Raw genomic sequence first — 5,882 nt, 5'->3', positions numbered from 1 at the left:
GCTTCATTGTCCTTACAGGTCTTATGCCCAGGGAAGGGATGCTTCACTGGAGAACAGAGTCCTGACTGCAAGGCTGGGAAGCTGACACTCAGCCTTGGCCATCTTGAACCCCTCTTATCACCAAGCCGACAGACAGAGAAGGGGGTGACTCAATCATCAAAACTGATCCCGCGGAGGCCATTACTACCCTGAGAACACGGGGTTCCCCAGAGTCAGGGAACCGTGACCACGCCGAGACAGTAGGACCTCTAAGATCTCAGGCCCAACTAAGTGAATATCTGGGCCAGCCCACCAAGCAGAGAGCCCTGCCCAGACGAGCGCCGGCAGAGTGTAAGGAGAGCGCAGGACAGGCGGGGAAGGAGACGGCGTGACCAGCACAGGTGAGCCACGCAGCTGGAGACCTTAGCAGTTCTTATTTATATTCACTGTGTATTCTTTCCTTTTTATTCTCTGCTATATTATGTACAGACCCCAAGTTGTAGCTAATGTCTTATGCTTCAGGCAGAAGGGTGTCTGTCTCGGTATCCCCCATGATGGTATGTCAGCTTTGGGGATATTCTGTGTTTCCTATATTAAGAACATGGATTTCTCACTGGGTGAAGTTCCAGGGTGGAGGCAAGGGACCAAAGGAACATATTGTATGGAGACCTTCCAATGCCGCTCCAGAACCACTGTCTGCCCTTCTCCCCCTGCTGCGTGCCCTAAGAGGCTGACCCATAGCACTGAGCCTTTGACCTCTGGCTTCCAGTTGAGTTTAGACAAGAGGGAGCATTAACAAGAAATCAGAGAGAGAGGGCGAGGGCAGCGAGGGAGGCACATCTTTATTCTCCCGGTTTCTCCCTGCGGGGCTGCCGGGCCTAGCAACCTACCTTCCTGGGGTGATGGGCCCCTCCAGACAGCCCACTTCTCCTGATTCTGGTTAGTTGCTTTCTGCATTTGCCCTGTCAGGCCCAGGAGTTCTCCAAGACACCAGCACCAGCCTCTACCCTGCCCACACATATAACAAATCTCTTTATTAAAATTGCCTCGAATTACCCAGTCTGAGTGTGCCATCTGTTTTTGCCAGGACCCTGACTGATACAGTTCTCTTAATGAGATTTTTCTTTATATGCTTTTGCTACCTAAAAAGATTTAGGAATTTTTAATTAAAAGAAAAGTTTCCAAAAAGAATAACTCATTTTGGATGATTTTTTTTTTTACATTTTGGGATGAAGAAATTCTAAATAGCCCTGATTTTGGATTGCAGTCTGCCAAATTGCACTGTAAATAGCTTTGATTTGGAATTGTATGCCCCAGACTCAAGGTTATTTGCAAATTTATTTTAGCAAAATCAGAAACCAGGTTTGAGAGTCCCAATCCTCTTATTTAAGGGAAATATTGTAACAAACTGAGCATAATTGTAGAAGGAAAGTATAGAAACATTTTTCTAGCCCGTGTATATCTAATTTGCAAACCACAAACAGTATTTAAGCCATTCATTTGAGCTCATTTGCTCAGTTATTGCAGCTACTTCAATCAGAACCATAGTTCTCTCTCTGTGCTGCCCAGCTGAGGATGTCAATTCAGCACCCTGTTCTTAGCACGCTGAGTCAGAATTTCTAAAGATTCTTTAACAAGCTAGCCAAAGAAATTAACACATTTTATTTCTCTTCAAAAATATTCAAAATCTGAATATAGGCAAAAATAAATGCATCTCAGGATGGGTTATAAAATAAGCACTCAGAATAATGTGACAATTAGTAAGAACAGGACTAAAATTATTTCTATTTTTCCAGGTAGCAGTGTACTTACTTCAATAGTCGGTTCTTGTGATTATACATATATGAGAACTGCATAATCACTGACTTCATCTCTTTGTACTCATAATTTCAGGAGGGTTTTTCAAACATCTGGATGTTAAATGTGATTCTTTTAGACTCAGATTTAATTAAGCCCCCAAACTTTACGACAAGATGACAAGTGCTCAGTACTTCCACAGCCAAAGTGACTTAGGCGGTGGGTCACTTCAGAGGATGGTCAGAGAGAGTTGCCAGTAACTGGGGTGGGGGCCTCTGCATGCACTTTAAGCCCATGAGGGGGGGTCACAAGAAGACCACTCTAATATACTGACACTCATACCCCCAGAGCAATGGATGTAACCTTTGCTGCATATTCGATTCACTGAGGACCTTTAAAAATGTCCATTAGCTCAGAATGTCTGGAAGTAGGAGTGGTTTTTAAGCTCCTAGGTAATTTTCAGTGCAACAAAATTTGGGAACTGCTACCCTAAGGTTTGAGGGAGCATGAGAATCAGTTATGACCCTCCTTGGAAAGAGTAAAGATGCAACTGACTGAATAACTGAAGGGAGGCGGCTGGAGGAGGCAGGAATGCCTGTGTTTCCTTCTGGGTCAAGAAAAGCCACTGCCCAGGGAGGAGCCTGTTTTAGGCCCAACTTGTCTTGTCCTTACCAGGCCAGAAAGGCTCCAGCCAGGGCTGAGGCAACTCTGAAGAGAAAGAGACCATCAGTTATTGAATGCAGAAGCTAAGGGGGGAGCAATTCAGTGGCTCCCAGAGCAGATGTGTCAAGAGGGCCCCCCAGAGCAGCCCATGAGCTAGCAAGGACACCAGCTCTGGCTCTCACCAGATCACTGCAGTGCCAGGAGGCAAGACTGTCCTCACCCCTTCACCTCTTCGCCCTCTCCACCCCTTTCATAGAGTCCAAGAAATGAGCAAGCAATGGAAAAGTTACAGAAAAGCTAGCAGAGAAGGAAGCCGAGCATCGCCTGCCCCCAGTCATGGGCTCTGTGTGAAGCAGTGTGGAGTGTGAAATGGATGTCAAAGGACATTTGGAGCTTCGATTTACAGGGGTGGGTGTTTTATTACTACTGCACAGGGGCTGTCTTTGGGACTAAAGACATAGAAGGGAATTTTATTATCTGAAAGTAACCAAAGTTTGGGGTTCTGTCCAAAATTTCATCTGAGGGGCAAGAAAAAATGACCCCAAATTTGGGGGTTGAAAGACAACAGGCAAAGAATAAAGTTTTTTTCTGCTTTGCACACTTTCAAGCTACAATGGCTCAGTAAAAGGTCCATTGTATTTGGTCGTGCACCAGATGGAAAGATGACAAAAGGACCCTGGGCCTGTGACCAGAGCCCCAAATTGAGGCATTTGTCTCAACTGCATGGCAGGTACTTACTCAGAGGGCCAGAGTCCTGATCTCTCTACTCAATGGCCATGCACAGCAGGTCACCCACTCAGGAACTGGAGCTCACGGCAAACAACAAAAAGAATAGGACTGACAACAGGACTTTGCACCCTAAGAGAGATAAGCTCCCCAGGGCAACACTAAGGCAGAACCAGAGAGGAGATGCCCCTGCTGAAAGCGCACAGTGCCTGTGAGTCCCATCCATCTGTGGCCGTGATGGCTCAGCAATAGTCCATCAGAGCCCCACTAAATGAAGGTCTTTATGAACCATGAGTCCAGATGTGCATGCAGATCAAATACTAATAACAGAAAAAGCGTTTAATAAGAGGATCCACATTTGTTTCTGGAAAGAAAAAAAAAACCCTTTGCAAATGAAGAAAAAAAGGTAAATTGTTAAACCTGATAAGCTACAAAACATGTAAAGCAGGCGTCATAGTAATAGTAAAATAATGAAAACATTCCTACTAAAATACAGAACCAAAGGAGGATCACATTTCTATTCAATATTGGGGCTGTGGACAGAATTGTGTTCCCCAATGCACACTTGTTGAAGCCCTGATCCCTGGAACTGAAAGAAGGTCTTTAAGCAGACAATTAAGGTTTAATGAGGTCTAGGGTAGAGCCCTAATCCAATAGCACTGGTGTCCTTAGAGGAAGAGAGAGAATGACACGGGATGTGTGCACAGAGTCAAGTCCACGTGAGAGCACAGTGAGAAGGAGCCCCTGCCAGCCAAGGAGGGAGGCCCAGAGGAACCCGCCCTGCCGGCTCCTTGATCCCGACTTCCCAACTTCGGGATGGTCACAGAAGAACTTCCTGTCATCCAACCTGCCCAGTCAGCACAAGCAGACTAACATATTTGCCTTAGAGATTTCTAGCTGCTCCATAAGAGAAAAAAATGTATCAGGAGATGAAAAAAAGAAACAAAACTATCATTATTCTTAGGTTATCTCTTTGTCTATGTAAATGCCCCAAAATCAACAATGGAAAAATTACTAGACTCAATAAGAATTTGAAATTATAAGTTATTCATTTTAGTTGCTTAATACAAAAACAATATTCCTGTGAGTGCACTCACCCTCCCGGTGATTGGATTTGCACTGCCAGGTATCAGGAATTATGATAAACCTCCAAAATTAACACAGTGCAAATTTGTACAGGCAGCTGCATATAGATGTACAGTCATGCATCTGTTAATGTACAGGAAGGCATGGTTTAGCATACAGGAAATATGTAATAGCAGAACTAGCTTTCAAGAAAAAGTTGAGGTAGAAACATTTCCAGGAATATGAGAACTGGAAGAGATGACTACCACTCATGCTTCATTTTTAAAGTGTGTGTTTTTGGCAGGTGAAAAATAACCTAGGAACCATAGATTGAATGCAAGGGAAAGTGGAGTGGAGCATAGGAGACATATATATAAATTAAGTTACTTTAATCATATAAAACACTAAAAATAACTTATAATAAATTTCAAATTTAAGGTTAAATAAAGATAAAATACTGGACAAAATAGCATATTAAAGTGGACAGAATCCAAGTGTTCCAATATCCTTGTATTTGGGGAGTGGAGGGTAAGCTATTACTTAGCCCTAATCTTTGGGGCTAAATTTCTAGGTAATCTAGGAATTTAAAGTATTTAATTTATATATTAGTAGAATGTTTAAATGGAATAAAGCGGTAACTTTTTTTCAAAGACAGGAAAGGAAAAAATTAAACACACAAAAGAGAGAAAACTTCAAACCATAAGATCTTAGAAATAAATACAAATGTGATGTATTTATTGTAATCACAATAAACAGAAATAACTAAGTTTATCAGTTAAATACAGAGATTACCAACCATATTAAAATTTTTTTAATCCAGTTATATGCCATTCACTAGAGCATGCCACTGCAAAGCAGAATTGATCCAGACAGCATTATTAGTGCTTGGAGAGCATTATGTGTTGATAAAGGCTTAAAACACCAGGATAATACACAAATTTGAAATTTGTTTAATTTGAAATTTGTTTAATAACTTCAAATATATATATATATATATACACATAAAACAATGGTCAGAACTACAAAGAGAAATTAGTGGAAGATTTTAACACACTTTTCTTTACAATGTATAAATCAGTAAGAATATTGCAGATTTAGTCAAAGCAATTAAAAAGCATTGCCTAATGGACATGTATAGAACACTACACCAAAATACTGGAGAATATGTGTTTTCACATATAATAAACACCTAATAGTAAGCAAAGCACTTTCCTGAGCTCTGTGAGTTCTAGTGAATTATCAAATTCAAAGAGAGGGTCATAGGAACCCCAGATTTTTAGCCAGTCAGTCAGAAATACAGATGCTCTGGGACTTGCAATGTCACCTGAAGTGGGGGTGGTTTTGTGAAAGCAGGCGTTTCGCCGGTGGCATGGGTCTGCGCTGACTCCAGAGAGTTAGTGTCAGAATTCAATTGAATTAGACAGTGAGTGTTGGAGGGTTGGAGGACTGGTTGCTCATGTCAGGAAAAGACAGAGTTATATGTAGTTTTCTATCATGCATGCTCATTGCTGTTCAACATTCCATTGTGAGAATATTCATGCTTTATTATATTTTTACTGAAGTATAGTTGATATACAATATTGTGTTGGTTGCAAATATATAACATACTGATTTGACAGTTATGTATGTTATTAAATATATTTAATCTATTC

At 41.6% G+C, this 5,882-nt stretch overlaps 1 long non-coding RNA gene across 1 annotated transcript; it reads left to right on the top strand.

Annotated features, from left to right (window-relative positions):
• The first annotated feature begins 255 nt into the window (after positions 1-255).
• LOC118924992 (uncharacterized) lies at positions 256-5,484 on the top strand. The gene is made up of 3 exons (XR_005029828.2): positions 256-918; positions 2,696-2,847; positions 2,963-5,484. It is a non-coding gene; the product is annotated as an uncharacterized LOC118924992 (long non-coding RNA).
• The last annotated feature ends 398 nt before the right edge of the window (positions 5,485-5,882 follow it).

This window comes from Manis pentadactyla, chromosome 7, assembly GCF_030020395.1.
Source record: "Manis pentadactyla isolate mManPen7 chromosome 7, mManPen7.hap1, whole genome shotgun sequence".
NCBI classification, from domain to species: domain Eukaryota; kingdom Metazoa; phylum Chordata; class Mammalia; order Pholidota; family Manidae; genus Manis; species Manis pentadactyla.
The sequence above is the reverse complement of the archived record's forward strand: the minus strand, read 5'-3'. Positions and strand labels throughout refer to the sequence as shown.